This window comes from Salmo salar, chromosome 01 (genome assembly GCF_965601325.2).
Source record: "Salmo salar chromosome 01, fSalSal1, whole genome shotgun sequence".
Lineage (NCBI taxonomy): Eukaryota > Metazoa > Chordata > Actinopteri > Salmoniformes > Salmonidae > Salmo > Salmo salar.
Genome location: NC_138291.1, coordinates 5,597,501 through 5,616,728, shown reverse-complemented (window position 1 = coordinate 5,616,728; position 19,228 = coordinate 5,597,501). Strand labels below are relative to the sequence as shown.

Below are 19,228 nucleotides of genomic sequence, written 5' to 3'. Positions count from 1 at the left end.
TCTTCCTGGGGTTTATTATGGATCCCCATTAGTTCTTGCCATGGCAGCAGCTACTCTTCCTGGGGTTTATTATGGATCCCCATTAGTTCCTGGCAAGGCAGCAGCTACTCTTCCTGGGGTTTATTATGGATCCCCATTAGTTCCTGTCAAGGCAGCAGCTACTCTTCCTGGGGTTTATTATGGATCCCCATTAGTTCCTGTCAAGGCAGCAGCTACTCTTCCTGGGGTTTATTATGGATCCCCATTAGTTCCTGTCAAGGCAGCGGCTACTCTTCCTGGGGTTTATTATAGATCCCCATTAGTTCCTGTCAAGGCAGCAGCTACTCTTCCTGGGGTTTATTATGGATCCCCATTAGTTCCTGTCAAGGCAGCGGCTACTCTTCCTGGGGTTTATTATAGATCCCCATTAGTTCCTGCCAAGGCAGCAGCTACTCTTCCTGGGGTTTATTATGGATCCCCATTAGTTCTTGTCAAGGCATCAGCTACTCTTCCTGGGGTTTATTATGGATCCCCATTAGTTCTTGTCAAGGCATCAGCTACACTTCCTGGGGTCCAAACACATTAAGACACTACTTACATTACATATAAAACAAAAGATAAAACAGTACATCATAACATTATTACACCACTACATACCTACAATACAACATGTATAATACCACCATACAACAATATTACAATGTACGTGTGTGTAGTGCGTGTGCTAGCGTGTACACTGGTTTAATAGATCACACAGGCTCTCAGCACACAACAGCCCAGCACAGTCTCTAAACAGTCTACACGGTCTACACAGTAGTCGACGGGTCAGGAGAGACGATCAGTCTGACCCCTTCCAGAGAGAACTCATGTCCCATGTTCCATGAAATACTTATTTCCCTCATTAAAATGCAAATCATTTTATAACATTTTTGACATGCGTTTTTCTGGATTTTTGTTGTTGTTATTCTGTCTCTCACTGTTCAAATAAACCTACTATTAAAATTATAGACTGATAATTTCTTTGTAAGTGGGCAAACGTACAAAATCAGCAGGGGATCAAATAATTTTTTCCCTCACTGTATACACACACACACACACACACACACACACACACACACACACACACACACACACACACACACACACACACATACGCACGTCACACACACGCACAAAATAGACCTCCTTCACTTCTCGCCCCTTGTCCCATCTCACCTCACCACCCCCAATCCTGCATTTCCCCTTCTGTCCTCCCTCCTTCTGTTCCCACTACTCCTGTCCTCCCTCCTTCTGTCCTACCTCCTTCTTTCCTACCTCCTTATGTCCTTCTCCTTCTTTCCTCTCATCCTAGTGTTCTCTATATCTCAGGCTCATAGTATTTTATTGCATTGAGTCCTTGTACACACTGTGTGTGTGTATGTGTGTGTGAGTCCTTGTACACACTGTGTGTGTGTGTGTGTGTGTGTGTGTGTGTGTGTGTGTGTGTGTGTGTGTGTGTGTGTGTGTGTGTGTGTGTGTGTGTGTGTGTGTGTGTGTGTGTGTGTGTGTGTGTGTGTGTGTGTGTGTGTGTGTGTGTGTGTGTGTGTGTGTGTGTGTGAGTCCTTGTACAAGGAGGCCTTTGGAACACAAACACGTCCAGAGAAACCCTCCTCTCGTTTTCACCCTGACTCTCTCACACTAATCAGAAAATATTGAACTCAGCTTCTCTTTTTCAATTATCTCCCATCATCCCCTCTTCCCTCCTCCCTCTTTTCTCCTCCCCCTCCCTCCTCCCCCCTCCCTCCTCCCCCCTCCCACCTCCTCCTCCCTCCTCCCTCTCTTCTCCTCCCATGTGTTTAGTGTGTTTTTGTGTGATGTGTGGGTCTCTGTGTGTGTGTGTGTGTGTGTGTGTCTCTGTCTATGTGTGTGCGTGTGTGTCTCTGTCTGTCTGTCTGTCTGTCTGTGTGTGTGTGTGTGTGTGTGTGTGTGTGTGTGTGTGTGTGTGTGTGTGTGTGTGTGTGTGTGTGTGTGTGTGTGTGTGTGTGTGTGTGTGTGTGTCTCTGTCACTGTCTGTGTGTGTGTGTGTGTGTGTGTGTCTCCGTCTCTGTCTCTGTGTGTGTGTGTGTGTCTTTGTCTGTCTGTCTGTCTGTCTGTGTGTGTGTGTGTGTGTGTGTGTGTGTGTGTGTGTGTGTGTGTGTGTGTGTGTGTGTGTGTGTGTGTGTGTGTGTGTGTGTCTCTGTCACTGTCTGTGTGTGTGTGTGTGTGTGTGTGTCTCCGTCTCTGTCTCTGTGTGTGTGTGTGTGTGTGTGTGTGTGTCTCTGTCTCTGTCTCTGTGTGTGTGTGTGTGGGTGTGTGTGTGTGTGTGTGTGTGTGGTTGTGTGTGTGTGTGTCTCTGTCTGTGTGTGTGTGTCTCTCTGTCTCTGTCTGTGTGTGTGTGTGTCTCTGTCTCTGTCTCTGTCTGTGTGTGTGTGCATGCGCGTGACTGTTGTGGAAAAGCAATAATCAGGGATATAATGAGCACGGACACCCTGTGCTCGGTGACACACACCAGGCCTGTTTAATTAAGGCCCTGATTTCCCACGAGACACCGGGGCATTTACTCCCTCCGTCCGCTTTCTGTCGAGTGGTTGAACTTTATTGGGGATTCTGGGAAGAGGAAGTATTGCTATGCGGAGGTGGGCAGAAATGAAACTGGGCAGAAATTAAACGGTTTAGGTTTACATTTTCAAGATCAACAAGTGTACATTCATTGTAAGATATAGCAGTAGGTCTAATAGAAGTATAGAGCAGTACGGTGGTTGCTCCACTAAAAGTTTAGCGATTATGCTGTGGTACTTAAGAGGTAATTTGTGGTTTTAGGTCGGTACCCTGCGTCACTGCTTCATTTCTCCAGACCACCACAAGGGGGAGTTAGAGCATTGATTATGCTTTTGGGTCCTACTGTATCTCTTAACTGACAATGAACGGGCAACATAAACCTAAAAAGAAACTGATAATTGTGCACGGCTTCAGTATTACTTACTAAAAAAAACTGTTGTTACACTAAGGCTTTTATTATTTTATTTTTATTAGGATTATTTTGCTCTTACTGTGGTACTGTAGGCCACTCTGGATCGGTCACATTGTACAACGCCTAAGTAGCGTAACGGTCTGAGACACTCTATAGTAGTGCAAAGCTGTGTTCCTACACATGCTGGTTCAATACCCATGCTGACCTCGACTGGGGTGAGACATTGCAGTTCACCCACGAGATGACTGTAGGTTTTTTGGTTTCCCTTCCTCTAAAAACAGAATAAATAAGAAAACTGGCTTTATTTACAAATTAGTTACACGTCTCACCCCATGTTCAAGAACGGCCTTTTTCACACTCATTAATCTCCAAAATATTGTGATTGTTTTTTAAACAAACGTATTATTATTATTATTATTATTAATTTAGAATTATCTAAAAGCCCATTGGATATTCTCACAGACATATTATTACCCCTGGTATAAGCAGAACAATATATATTAGTCATCTTAGTCATGGCTCCCGAGTGGTGCATGATGGGATTGCCTTGCAGTTCTCCAGCTGTATCACACTGAAAGCGCGCGAGGTTCAAGGCAGGAAGGCAGGGGGCACAGGATGGGCCGCAGAGCCGCGCACAGAAGACCGACCTAGCCCATGGGGAAGGGAGGAGGGGGGAGGGAGGGCGGGTGGACCCCCACCCCGCCACACTGGGTAGCACAGAGCAACACTTTAAGGGGCGTTGCACTAATAATGGCGCTGACTAGGGAAACGTTCCCGCTGTTCTAACAGGTAGCTGGACAGTAGACTTGCCTAGATGGAGGGTAGGGGGAGAATTCTATCATCAAATGTATTTCTGAGTTAGGTTCTAAGTTAAGTATTTTTATTATTATTATTATTATTATTATTATTATGTATCACATCCGACCAGTGATTGGGAGTCACATAGGGTGGCGCTCAATTGGCCCAGTGTTTCTCTCCATCTAAAAACATAAATAAATGTTTTGACCTTTATTCAGATTACAATCATTCACATTAGTTTTTGTTGATGGCACGGTCATATAGCAGCACCTACATAAAGCTGAGTGACTCAGTCATATAGCAGCACCTACATAAAGCTGAGTGACTCAGTCATATAGCAGCATCTACATAAAGCTGAGTGACTCAGTCATATAGCAGCACCTACATAAAGCTGAGTGACTCAGTCATATAGCCTCAGGCACCTACATAAAGCTGAGTGACTCAGTCATATAGCCTCAGGCACCTACATAAAGCTGAGTGACTCAGTCATATAGCAGCACCTACATAAAGCTGAGTGACTCAGTCATATAGCAGCACCTACATAAAGCTGAGTGACTCAGTCATATAGCAGCACCTACATAAAGCTGAGTGACTCAGTCATATAGCAGCACCTACATAAAGCTGAGTGACTCAGTCATATAGCAGCACCTACATAAAGCTGAGTGACTCAGTCATATAGCAGCACCTACATAAAGCTGAGTGACTCAGTCATATTGCAGCACCTACATAAAGCTGAATGACTCAGTCATATAGCCTCAGGCACCTACATAAAGCTGAGTGACTCAGTCATATTGCAGCACCTACATAAAGCTGAGTGACTCAGTCATATAGCAGCACCTACATAAAGCTGAGTGACTCAGTCAAATAGCAGCACCTACATAAAGCTGAGTGACTCAGTCATATAGCCTCAGGCACCTACATAAAGCTGAGTGACTCAGTCATATAGCAGCATCTACATAAAGCTGAGTGACTCAGTCATATAGCAGCACCTACATAAAGCTGAGTGACTCAGTCATATAGCAGCACCTACATAAAGCTGAGTGACTCAGTCATATAGCAGCACCTACATAAAGCTGAGTGACTCAGTCATATAGCAGCACCTACATAAAGCTGAGTGACTCAGTCATATAGCAGCATCTACATAAAGCTGAGTGACTCAGTCATATAGCAGCATCTACATAAAGCTGAGTTACTCAGTCAAATTGCAGCACCTACATAAAGCTGAGTGACTCAGTCATATAGCCTCAGGCACCTACATAAAGCTGAGTGACTCAGTCATATAGCAGCATCTACATAAAGCTGAGTGACTCAGTCATATAGCAGCACCTACATAAAGCTGAGTGACTCAGTCATATAGCCTCAGGCACCTACATAAAGCTGAGTGACTCAGTCATATAGCAGCACCTACATAAAGCTGAGTGACTCAGTCATATAGCAGCACCTACATAAAGCTGAGTGACTCAGTCATATAGCAGCACCAACATAAAGCTGAGTGACTCAGTCATATAGCCTCAGGCACCTACATAAAACTGAGTGACTCAGTCATATAGCAGCACCTACATCAAGCTGAGTGACTCAGTCATATAGCAGCACCTATAAAGCTGAGTGACTCAGTCATATAGCAGCACCTACATAAAGCTGAGTGACTCAGTCATATAGCAGCACCTACATAAAGCTGAGTGACTCAGTCATATAGCAGCACCTACATAAAGCTGAGTGACTCAGTCATATAGCAGCACCTACATAAAGCTGAGTGACTCAGTCAAATAGCAGCACCTACATAAAGCTGAGTGACTCAGTCATATAGCCTCAGGCACCTACATAAAGCTGAGTGACTCATGTCATATAGCAGCACCTACATAAAGCTGAGTGACTCAGTCATATAGCAGCACCTACATAAAGCTGAGTGACTCAGTCAAATAGCAGCACCTACATAAAGCTGAGTGACTCAGTCATATAGCAGCACCTACATAAAGCTGAGAGACTCAGTCATATAGCAGCACCAACATAAAGCTGAGTGACTCAGTCATATAGCAGCACCTACATAAAGCTGAGTGACTCAGTCATATAGCCTCAGGCACCTACATAAAGCTGAGTGACTCAGTCATATAGCAGCACCTACATAAAGCTGAGTGACTCAGTCATATAGCAGCACCTACATAAAGCTGAGTGACTCAGTCATATAGCAGCACCTACATAAAGCTGAGTGACTCAGTCATATAGCCTCAGGCACCTACTATAAAGCTGAGTGACTCAGTCATATAGCAGCACCTACATAAAGCTGAGTGACTCAGTCATATAGCAGCACCTACATAAAGCTGAGTGACTCAGTCATATAGCAGCACCTACATAAAGCTGAGTGACTCAGTCAAATAGCAGCACCTACATAAAGCTGAGTGACTCAGTCATATAGCAGCACCTACATAAAGCTGAGTGACTCAGTCATATAGCCTCAGGCACCTACATAAAACTGAGTGACTCAGTCATATAGCAGCACCTACATAAAGCTGAGTGACTCAGTCATATAGCAGCACCTACATAAAGCTGAGTGACTCAGTCATATAGCCTCAGGCACCTACATAAAGCTGAGTGACTCAGTCATATAGCAGCATCTACATAAAGCTGAGTGACTCAGTCATATAGCAGCACCTACATAAAGCTGAGTGACTCAGTCATATAGCCTCAGGCACCTACATAAAGCTGAGTGACTCAGTCATATAGCAGCACCTACATAAAGCTGAGTGACTCAGTCATATAGCAGCACCTACATAAAGCTGAGTGACTCAGTCATATAGCCTCAGGCACCTACATAAAGCTGAGTGACTCAGTCATATAGCAGCACCTACATAAAGCTGAGTGACTCAGTCATATAGCAGCACCTACATAAAGCTGAGTGACTCAGTCATATAGCAGCACCTACATAAAGCTGAGTGACTCAGTCATATAGCAGCACCTACATAAAGCTGAGTGACTCAGTCATATAGCAGCACCTACATAAAGCTGAGTGACTCAGTCATATAGCAGCACCTACATAAAGCTGAGTGACTCAGTCATATAGCAGCACCTACATAAAGCTGAGTGACTCAGTCATATAGCCTCAGGCACCTACATAAAGCTGAGTGACTCAGTCATATAGCAGCACCTACATAAAGCTGAGTGACTCAGTCATATAGCAGCACCTACATAAAGCTGAGTGACTCAGTCATATAGCAGCACCTACATAAAGCTGAGTGACTCAGTCATATAGCAGCACCTACATAAAGCTGAGTGACTCAGTCATATAGCCTCAGGCACCTACATAAAGCTGAGTGACTCAGTCATATAGCAGCACCTACATAAAGCTGAGTGACTCAGTCATATAGCAGCACCTACATAAAGCTGAGTGACTCAGTCATATAGCAGCACCTACATAAAGCTGAGTGACTCAGTCATATAGCCTCAGGCACCTACATAAAGCTGAGTGACTTAGTCATATAGCAGCACCTACATAAAGCTGAGTGACTCAGTCATATAGCAGCACCTACATAAAGCTGAGTGACTCAGTCATATAGCAGCACCTACATAAAGCTGAGTGACTCAGTCATATAGCCTCAGGCACCTACATAAAGCTGAGTGACTCAGTCATATAGCCTCAGGCACCTACATAAAGCTGAGTGACTCAGTCATATAGCAGCATCTACATAAAGCTGAGTGACTCAGTCATATAGCAGCACCTACATAAAGCTGAGTGACTCAGTCATATAGCAGCACCTACATAAAGCTGAGTGACTCAGTCATATAGCCTCAGGCACCTACATAAAGCTGAGTGACTCAGTCATATAGCAGCACCTACATAAAGCTGAGTGACTCAGTCATATAGCCTCAGGCACCTACATAAAGCTGAGTGACTCAGTCATATAGCAGCACCTACATAAAGCTGAGTGACTCAGTCATATAGCCTCAGGCACCTACATAAAACTGAGTGACTCAGTCATATAGCAGCACCTACATAAAGCTGAGTGACTCAGTCATATAGCAGCACCTACATAAAGCTGAGTGACTCAGTCATATAGCAGCACCTACATAAAGCTGAGTGACTCAGTCATATAGCAGCACCTACATAAAGCTGAGTGACTCAGTCATATAGCAGCATCTACATAAAGCTGAGTGACTCAGTCATATAGCAGCACCTACATAAAGCTGAGTGACTCAGTCATATAGCAGCACCTACATAAAGCTGAGTGACTCAGTCATATAGCCTCAGGCACCTACATAAAGCTGAGTGACTCAGTCATATAGCAGCACCTACATAAAGCTGAGTGACTCAGTCATATAGCCTCGGCACCTACATAAAGCTGAGTGACTCAGTCATATAGCCTCAGGCACCTACATAAAGCTGAGTGACTCAGTCATATAGCAGCACCTACATAAAGCTGAGTGACTCAGTCATATAGCAGCACCTACATAAAGCTGAGTGACTCAGTCATATAGCAGCACCTACATAAAGCTGAGTGACTCAGTCATATAGCAGCACCTACATAAAGCTGAGTGACTCAGTCATATAGCAGCACCTACATAAAGCTGAGTGACTCAGTCATATAGCCTCAGGCACCTACATAAAGCTGAGTGACTCAGTCATATAGCAGCACCTACATAAAGCTGAGTGACTCAGTCATATAGCAGCACCTACATAAAGCTGAGTGACTCAGTCATATAGCAGCACCTACATAAAGCTGAGTGACTCAGTCAAATAGCAGCACCTACATAAAGCTGAGTGACTCAGTCATATAGCCTCAGGCACCTACATAAAGCTGAGTGACTCAGTCATATAGCAGCACCTACATAAAGCTGAGTGACTCAGTCATATAGCCTCAGGCACCTACATAAAGCTGAGTGACTCAGTCATATAGCAGCACCTACATAAAGCTGAGTGACTCAGTCATATAGCCTCAGGCACCTACATAAAACTGAGTGACTCAGTCATATAGCAGCACCTACATAAAGCTGAGTGACTCAGTCATATAGCAGCACCTACATAAAGCTGAGTGACTCAGTCATATAGCAGCACCTACATAAAGCTGAGTGACTCAGTCATATAGCAGCACCTACATAAAGCTGAGTGACTCAGTCATATAGCAGCACCTACATAAAGCTGAGTGACTCAGTCATATAGCAGCACCTACATAAAGCTGAGTGACTCAGTCATATAGCCTCAGGCACCTACATAAAGCTGAGTGACTCAGTCATATAGCCTCAGGCACCTACATAAAGCTGAGTGACTCAGTCATATAGCAGCACCTACATAAAGCTGAGTGACTCAGTCAAATAGCCTCGGCATCTACATAAAGCTGAGTGACTCAGTCATATAGCCTCAGGCACCTACATAAAGCTGAGTGACTCAGTCATATAGCAGCACCTACATAAAGCTGAGTGACTCAGTCATATAGCAGCACCTACATAAAGCTGAGTGACTCAGTCATATAGCAGCACCTACATAAAGCTGAGTGACTCAGTCATATAGCAGCACCTACATAAAGCTGAGTGACTCAGTCATATAGCAGCACCTACATAAAGCTGAGTGACTCAGTCATATAGCCTCAGGCACCTACATAAAGCTGAGTGACTCAGTCATATAGCAGCACCTACATAAAGCTGAGTGACTCAGTCATATAGCAGCACCTACATAAAGCTGAGTGACTCAGTCATATAGCAGCACCTACATAAAGCTGAGTGACTCAGTCATATAGCAGCACCTACATAAAGCTGAGTGACTCAGTCATATAGCCTCAGGCACCAACATAAAGCTGAGTGACTCAGTCATATAGCAGCACCTACATAAAGCTGAGTGACTCAGTCATATAGCAGCACCTACATAAAGCTGAGTGACTCAGTCATATAGCAGCACCTACATAAAGCTGAGTGACTCAGTCATATAGCAGCACCTACATAAAGCTGAGTGACTCAGTCATATAGCCTCAGGCACCTACATAAAGCTGAGTGACTCAGTCATATAGCAGCACCTACATAAAGCTGAGTGACTCAGTCATATAGCCTCAGGCACCTACATAAAGCTGAGTGACTCAGTCATATAGCAGCACCTACATAAAGCTGAGTGACTCAGTCATATAGCCTCAGGCACCTACATAAAGCTGAGTGACTCAGTCATATAGCAGCACCTACATAAAGCTGAGTGACTCAGTCATATAGCAGCACCTACATAAAGCTGAGTGACTCAGTCATATAGCAGCACCTACATCAAGCTGAGTGACTCAGTCATATAGCCTCAGGCACCTACATAAAGCTGAGTGACTCAGTCATATAGCAGCACCTACATAAAGCTGAGTGACTCAGTCATTCATGGCTTTGGATCAAAATAAATAAGTACCAACATTCTTTCTGATAGTCTTTAATAAAGAAATGTTTTGGTTATCCTGACCTGGACACCATGTACAGTATTATAATAGAGCATTATGGGCTGTTAGCAGGACAATATACCTTTACCAACACCTCTCTGTATTTTGATACTTTGTGGATGGGGCCTCCCCAGTGGATGGGGCCTCCCCAGTGGATGGGGGCTCCTCAGTGGATGGGGGCTCCCCAGTGGATGGGACCTCCCCAGTGGAGGGGGCCTCCCCAGTGGATGGGGGCTCCTCAGTGGATGGGGGCTCCTCAGTGGATGGGACCTCCCCAGTGGATGGGGCCTCCCCAGTGGATGGGGGCTCCTCAGTGGATGGGGGCTCCTCAGTGGATGGGACCTCCCCAGTGGATGGGGGCTCCTCAGTGGATGGGGGCTCCTCAGTGGATGGGACCTCCCCAGTGGATGGGGCCTCCCCAGTGGATGGGGCCTCCCCAGTGGACGGGGCCTTCCCAGTGGATGGGGCCTCCCCGGTGGATGGGGGCTCCTCAGTGGATGGGGGCTCCTCAGTGGATGGGGGCTCCTCAGTGGATGGGGACTCCCCAGTGGATGGGGGCTCCTCAGTGGATGGGGGCTCCCCAGTGGATGGGGCCTCCCCAGTGGATGGGGGCTCCTCAGTGGATGGGGGCTCGGATGGGGCCTCCCCAGTGAATGGGGCCACCCCAGTGGATGCTACAGATACCAGTGCCGGCTGCCACCGGGAGACCCATGAGGGGACTTCTAATAGAAGTACAGAGCAGTAGGTCTAATAGAAGCAGTAGATCTAATAGAAGCAGTAGATCTAATAGAAGCAGTAGATCTAATAGAAGTACAGAGCAGTAGATCTAAGACCTTAAAGACCAATAAAAGTCTCAGATCAGTGTTGTAGTATGTCTACTGGCCACACTGTGTTTTTGGTTATTAATTAATTCATCCGTTAATCCATCCATTTGTTCATTCATTCACTGTAACAGCTATGTTTTTTTAAAAGCTGCAATCGTCAGTAGAAACAATAACAAAGGGATTTCCTCTTCCTCTTGGTTCTGTAAAAAAAAAAAAAAACCTGCGTGACGTAGCTGGATAAATAGAGTGGTTCCATGAAGGACTGGTCATCCATGATATCTCAATTATCGTTTTAACCATGTTTTGAGGGCTATCCAGTGTTTGTTTACCAAAAAAAATAAAAAAGTGTTTAGAAACATTGGAGTAATCACGTTTATATTCTGGGTTGTGATGGGGTTCGACAGTGGAACCAAGCTCATGAGGCCTTTATAAGGTATATTATTCAAGAATCAATGATCTAGCCCTAACAGGTTAAAGAAAATGTATGTAGTAACTGCTGATTGCCCCTTTAAGTCTTGTTGTTTTGAATAGAATACACTGAGAAGAACAGAGATTGCCAATGCCACTTTTAAAGGAACTGAATTCCTCATGAACTCTGGCCTGCCATCAAGGCCTCTACTGTGTGTTCCAGAGCCCCAGAGTGTAACTAGCCTACTGGAGTGTAAGGGAAGGAGACGTGTCCAGTTTAAAAGGTCTCCCTTCCACCCCGTACACTCTGTACAGTACACTACCTCCCCAGTGATAACAGTCTTTAAATCCACTGTAATGGCTGTTAGTACATCCCAAATGGCACCCTATTCCCTTTATAATGCACTGCTTTTGAACCCACTCTAAAGGAAGTAGTGTGCCCTGGACTGGAAAACACTATACACATTCAGGGAAAGAGGATTATTTAAAGGTCAACTTCAGTTTAAAGATCCGTTCAACTATAGGCCAGTCAGAAGAATCCACTATGTTGTAATTCTACTGTGGGCCAGTCAGGGGAATCCACTACGTTGTAATTCTACTGTGGGCCAGTCAGGAGAATCCACTATGTTGTAATTCTACTGTGGGCCAGTCAGGGGAATCCACGGCCACGTGGGCCAGCGGGGAATCCACTATGTTGTAACTCTACTGTGGGCCAGTCAGGAGAATCCACTATGTTGTAATTCTACTGTGGGCCAGTCAGGAGGAATCCACTATGTTGTAATTCTACTGTGGGCCAGTCAGGGGAATCCACTATGTTGTAATTCTACTGTGGGCCAGTCAGGGGAATCCACTATGTTGTAATTCTACTGTGGGCCAGTCAGGAGGAATCCACTATGTTGTAATTCTACTGTGGGCCAGTCAGGGGAATCCACTATGTTGTAATTCTACTGTGGGCCAGTCAGGAGAATCCACTATGTTGTAATTCTACTGTGGGCCAGTCAGAAGAATCCACTATGTTGTAATTCTACTGTGGGCCAGTCAGGAGAATCCACTATGTTGTAATTCTACTGTGGGCCAGTCAGAAGAATCCACTATGTTGTAACTCTACTGTGGGCCAGTCAGGGGAATCCACTATGTTGTAATTCTACTGTGGGCCAGTCAGGGGAATCCACTATGTTGTAACTCTACTGTGGGCCAGTCAGGGGAATCCACTATGTTGTAACTCTACTGTGGGCCAGTTAGAGGAATCCACTATGTTGTAACTCTACTGTGGGCCAGTCAGGAGAATCCACTATGTTGTAACTCTACTGTGGGCCAGTCAGGGGGAATCCACTATGTTGTAATTCTACTGTGGGCCAGTCAGGGGAATCCACTATGTTGTAACTCTACTGTGGGCCAGTCAGGGGGAATCCACTATGTTGTAATTCTACTGTGGGCCAGTCAGGGGAATCCACTATGTTGTAATTCTACTGTGGGCCAGTCAGGGGAATCCACTATGTTGTAATTCTACTGTGGGCCAGTCAGGGGAATCCACTATGTTGTAATTCTACTGTGGGCCAGTCAGGGGAATCCACTATGTTGTAACTCTACTGTGGGCCAGTCAGGGGGAATCCACTATGTTGTAATTCTACTGTGGGCCAGTCAGGAGGAATCCACTATGTTGTAATTCTACTGTGGGCCAGTCAGGGGAATCCACTATGTTGTAACTCTACTGTGGGCCAGTTAGAGGAATCCACTATGTTGTAACTCTACTGTGGGCCAGTCAGGAGGAATCCACTATGTTGTAACTCTACTGTGGGCCAGTCAGGAGAATCCACTATGTTGTAACTCTACTGTGGGCCAGTTAGAGGAATCCACTATGTTGTAACTCTACTGTGGGCCAGTCAGAATAATCCACTATGTTGTAACTCTACTGTGGGCCAGTCAGGAGAATCCACTATGTTGTAACTCTACTGTGGGCCAGTCAGGAGAATCCACTATGTTGTAACTCTACTGTGTGCCAGTTAGAGGAATCCACTACGTTGTAACTATACTGTGGGCCAGTTAGAGGAATCCACTATGTTGTAACTCTACTGTGGGCCAGTCAGGAGGAATCCACTATGTTGTAACTCTACTGTGGGCCAGTCAGGAGAATCCACTACGTTGTAACTATACTGTGGGCCAGTTAGAGGAATCCACTATGTTTGTAACTCTACTGTGGGCCAGTCAGGAGGAATCCACTATGTTGTAACTCTACTGTGGGCCAGTCAGGAGAATCCACTATGTTGTAACTCTACTGTGGGCCAGTCAGGAGGAATCCACTATGTTGTAATTCTACTGTGGGCCAGTCAGGGGAATCCACTATGTTGTAACTCTACTGTGGGCCAGTTAGAGGAATCCACTATGTTGTAACTCTACTGTGGGCCAGTCAGGAGAATCCACTATGTTGTAACTCTACTGTGGGCCAGTTAGAGGAATCCACTATGTTGTAACTCTACTGTGGGCCAGTCAGAAGAATCCACTATGTTGTAACTATACTGTGGGCCAGTCAGGAGAATCCACTATGTTGTAACTCTACTGTGGGCCAGTCAGGAGGAATCCACTATGTTGTAACTCTACTGTGGGCCAGTCAGAAGAATCCACTATGTTGTAACTCTACTGTGGGCCAGTTAGAGGAATCCACTATGTTGTAACTCTACTGTGGGCCAGTCAGGAGGAATCCACTATGTTGTAACTCTACTGTGGGCCAGTCAGGAGAATCCACTATGTTGTAACTCTACTGTGGGCCAGTTAGAGGAATCCACTATGTTGTAACTCTACTGTGGGCCAGTCAGAATAATCCACTATGTTGTAACTCTACTGTGGGCCAGTCAGGAGAATCCACTATGTTGTAACTCTACTGTGGGCCAGTCAGGAGAATCCACTATGTTGTAACTCTACTGTGTGCCAGTTAGAGGAATCCACTACGTTGTAACTATACTGTGGGCCAGTTAGAGGAATCCACTATGTTGTAACTCTACTGTGGGCCAGTCAGGAGGAATCCACTATGTTGTAACTCTACTGTGGGCCAGTCAGGAGAATCCACTACGTTGTAACTATACTGTGGGCCAGTTAGAGGAATCCACTATGTTGTAACTCTACTGTGGGCCAGTCAGGAGGAATCCACTATGTTGTAACTCTACTGTGGGCCAGTCAGGAGAATCCACTATGTTGTAACTCTACTGTGGGCCAGTCAGGAGGAATCCACTATGTTGTAATTCTACTGTGGGCCAGTCAGGGGAATCCACTATGTTGTAACTCTACTGTGGGCCAGTTAGAGGAATCCACTATGTTGTAACTCTACTGTGGGCCAGTCAGGAGAATCCACTATGTTGTAACTCTACTGTGGGCCAGTTAGAGGAATCCACTATGTTGTAACTCTACTGTGGGCCAGTCAGAAGAATCCACTATGTTGTAACTATACTGTGGGCCAGTCAGGAGAATCCACTATGTTGTAACTCTACTGTGGGCCAGTCAGGAGGAATCCACTATGTTGTAACTCTACTGTGGGCCAGTCAGAAGAATCCACTATGTTGTAACTCTACTGTGGGCCAGTTAGAGGAATCCACTACGTTGTAACTATTGTGGGCCAGTCAGGAGGAATCCACTACGTTGTAACTCTACTGTGGGCCAGTCAGAAGAATCCACTATGTTGTAACTCTACTGTGGGCCAGTTAGAGGAATCCACTACGTTGTAACTCTACTGTGGGCCAGTCTGGAGGAGAGAAACAAATAGAAAAAATGAAAAAATGAAAGAGAGAAAACAGTGGGTGTAGATAGACTCTGACTGCGTCCCAATTGGCACCCTATTCCCTGTTCCCTACATAGTGCATTTCTTTTGACAAGAGCCCTGTAGGCCTTGGTGATAAGTAGTGTACTACATAGGGCATACTGTAGGGTGCCATTTGGGACGTCTCTTGCGTATTAGTGAGGTGTCAAAGCGTGGCCCCTCAGCAGTCCAGCAGCAAGGATCCCCCCTGCAGTCAGCTATGGTTCAGCTATTGTAGCATACACATCAACAGCTGCTGTTGACCTATACTGTGTCTTGCATCCCAAATTGCACCCTATTCCCTAAGTAGTGCACTACCTTTGACCAGGGCCCATAGATCTCTTGTCAAGAGTACTGCACTATATAGGGACTAGGGTGCCATTTGGGACAGAGTTGGTACCTCTTACTCCCATAGCTTTTGCACTGTCAGGTGCCTGCTCGGTCATGGTATATAGTCTGTACAGTGAAATAATGAACATAGATGAAACAAATTCAATAAAATGTATTGGAGAGGAGAGGAGAGGAGAGGAGAGGAGAGGAGAGGAGGAGGGAGAGGAGAGGAGAGGAGAGGAGAGGAGAGGAGAGGAGAGGAGAGGAGGGGGGGGGGTGGGGGACAGAGTAGTCTGGTGGTGTAAGAGGAGATGCAGCGGTCCAAACAGTGCTACTAAAACACATTCAGCTGCAGAGCAGAGGAGCAGAGCAGAACAGAGGAACACAGGATCAGAGCAGAACAGAGGATCAGAGGATCAGAGCAGAACAGAGGATCAGAGCAGAACAGAGGATCAGAGCAGAACAAGAGGATCAGAGCAGAACAGAGTAACAGAGGATCAGAGGATCAGAGCAGAACAGAGGAACAGAGGAACAGAGGATCAGAGGATCAGAGCAGAACAGAGGATCAGAGGAACAGAGGATCAGAGCAGAACAGAGGATCAGAGGATCAGAGCAGAACAGAGGAACAGAGGATCAGAGCAGATCAGAGGATCAGAGCAGAACAAGAGGATCAGAGCAGAACAGAGGAACAGAGGATCAGAGCAGAACAGAGGATCAGAGGATCAGAGCAGAACAGAGGAACAGAGGATCAGAGCAGAACAGAGGATCAGAGCAGAACAGAGGATCAGAGGATCAGAGCAGAACAGAGGATCAGAGGAACAGAGGATCAGAGCAGAACAGAGGATCAGAGGATCAGAGCAGAACAGAGGAACAGAGGATCAGAGGATCAGAGCAGAACAGAGGATCAGAGGATCAGAGCAGAACAGAGGAGAACAGAGGATCAGAGCAGAACAGAGGATCAGAGGATCAGAGGATCAGAGGATCAGAGCAGAACAGAGGATCAGAGGATCAGAGGATCAGAGCAGAACAGAGGATCAGAGGATCAGAGCAGAACAGAGGATCAGAGGAACAGAGCAGAACAGAGGATCAGAGCAGAACAGAGGATCAGAGTAGAACAGAGGAACAGAGGATCAGAGTAGAACAGAGGAACAGAGGATCAGAGCAGAACAGAGGATGAGAGGATCAGAGCAGAACAGAGGAACAGAGCAGAACAGAGGATCAGAGTAGATCAGAGGATCAGAGCAGAGCAGAGGATCAGAGCAGAACAGAGGAACAGAGCAGAACAGAGGATCAGAGTAGATCAGAGGATCAGAGCAGAACAGAGGATCAGAGGATCAGAGCAGAACAGAGGAACAGAGGATCAGAGGATCAGAGCAGAACAGAGGATCAGAGCAGAACAGAGGAACAGAGGATCAGAGCAGAACAGAGGAACAGAGGATCAGAGCAGAACAGAGGATCAGTGTAGATCAGAGTAGATCAGAGGATCAGAGCAGAACAGAGGAACAGAGGATCAAAGCAGAACAGAGGAACAGTGTAGATCAGAGGATCAGAGCAGAACAAGAGGCTCAGAGGTGAGGAAGAGGAAGAGAAGACAGGATGAGAGGAAGACAGGATGAGAGGGGGAGGAGAGGTCTGTCTGTAGTAGCAGTGCTGTTTGGTGTAGAACGTTTCTAATAGTGTGTTATTATGGTCTGGCCTGTCTCTCTGTCACTAATACAGCCTGTTGATACTGGCAGGTTCTGTAGTATTACCCCAACCATCTGGCCTGTCTCTCTGTCACTAATACAGTCTGTTGATACTGGCAGGTTCTGTAGTATTACCCCAACCATCTGGCCTGTCTCTCTGTCACTAATACAGTCTGTTGATACTGGCAGGTTCTGTAGTATTACCCCAACCATCTGGCCTGTCTCTCTGTCACTACTACAGTCTGTTAATACTGGCAGGTTCTGTAGTATTACCCCAACCATCTGGCCTGTCTCTCTGTCACTAATACAGTATGTTGATACTGGCAGGTTCTGTAGTATTACCCCAACCATCTGGCCTGTCTCTCTGTCACTACTACAGCCTGTTAATACTGGCAGGTTCTGTAGTATTACCCCAACCATCTGGCCTGTCTCTCTGTCACTAATACAGTCTGTTGATACTGGCAGGTTCTGTAGTATTACCCCAACCATCTGGCCTGTCTCTCTGTCACTAATACAGCCTGTTGATACTGGCAGGTTCTGTAGTATTACCCCAACCATCTGGCCTGTCTCTCTGTCACTAATACAGCCTGTTGATACTGGCAGGTTCTGTAGTATTACCCCAACCATCTGGCCTGTCTCTCTGTCACTACTACAGCCTGTTGATACTGGCAGGTTCTGTAGTATTACCCCAACCATCTGGCCTGTCTCTCTGTCACTAATACAGCCTGTTGATACTGGCAGGTTCTGTAGTATTACCCCAACCATCTGGCCTGTCTCTCTGTCACTAATACAGCCTGTTGATACTGGCAGGTTCTGTAGTATTACCCCAACCATCTGGCCTGTCTCTCTGTCACTAATACAGCCTGTTGATACTGACAGGTTCTGTAGTATTACCCCAACCATCTGGCCTGTCTCTCTGTCACTAATACAGCCTGTTGATACTGGCAGGTTCTGTAGTATTACCCCAACCATCTGGCCTGTCTCTCTGTCACTAATACAGTCTGTTGATACTGGCAGGTTCTGTAGTTTTCAGGTATGAAGATAAGACACAGATTCAGACCACGTCGAATAAACAATAGTTTAATATTCCAACAGGGGCAGGAAATAGACAGGTCAAGGTGGAGCAATGGTACCGGGCAACAGGCAGGGTCAGGGGCAGGTGGAGTGGTCAGGCAGGCGGGCTCGGAGTCAGGACAGGCAAGGGTCAAAACCAGGAGGGCGAGAAAAAGAGAGACTGGGAAAAAGCAGGAGCTAAGACACAAAACGCTGGTTGACTTGAATAAACAAGACGAACTGGCAACAGACAAACAGAGAACACAGGTGTAAATACACAGGGGATAATGGGGAGATGGGCAACACCTGGAGGGAGGTGGAGACAATCACAACGACAGGTGAAACAGATCAGGGTTTGACAGTAGTATTACCTCCAACCATCTGGCCTGTCTCTAACTGTGCAGTTTACGACTGACCTATAACACCAATATTAAAGGTCTATGTATGAATTTTATGCAGTTAATGTACTATCATTTCCACATTTTCTTACGTTTCAGCTAAATTCTAAAATAGATTATATAATACAAATTCCTCATCAATCTACACACAATACCCCATAAAAAAACGGTATTTTGAAATGTTTGCACATTTATTTGCCGCAGAGTGAAGGAAAAGCAGCCAACAAGTGCTCAGCATATCTGGTAACTCCTTCAAGACACTTGGAAAAGCATTCCTCATGAAGCTGGTTGAGAGAATGCCAAGAGTGTGCAAAGCTGTCATCAAGGCAAAGGGTGGCTATTTGAAGAATCTCAAATACAAAATATATTTTTGATTTGTTTAACACTATTTTGGTTACTACATGATTCCAAATGTGTTATTTCATAGTTTTGATCTCTTCAATGTAGAAAATAGTACAAATAAAGAAAAGCCCTTGAATGTGTAGGTGTTCTAAAGCGTTTGACCAGTATTGTATATCTGTATAAAATCCCTTTAACCATGATTTATATCTGTATAAAATCCCTTTAACCATGATGTATATCTGT

The 19,228-nt window shown here is 45.6% G+C and overlaps 1 protein-coding gene across 1 annotated transcript in view; it reads left to right on the top strand.

The window, feature by feature from the left end:
* Positions 1-19,228, top strand: part of LOC106600501 (sodium/calcium exchanger 3) — a 195,505-nt gene that overhangs the window by 95,959 nt on the left and 80,318 nt on the right.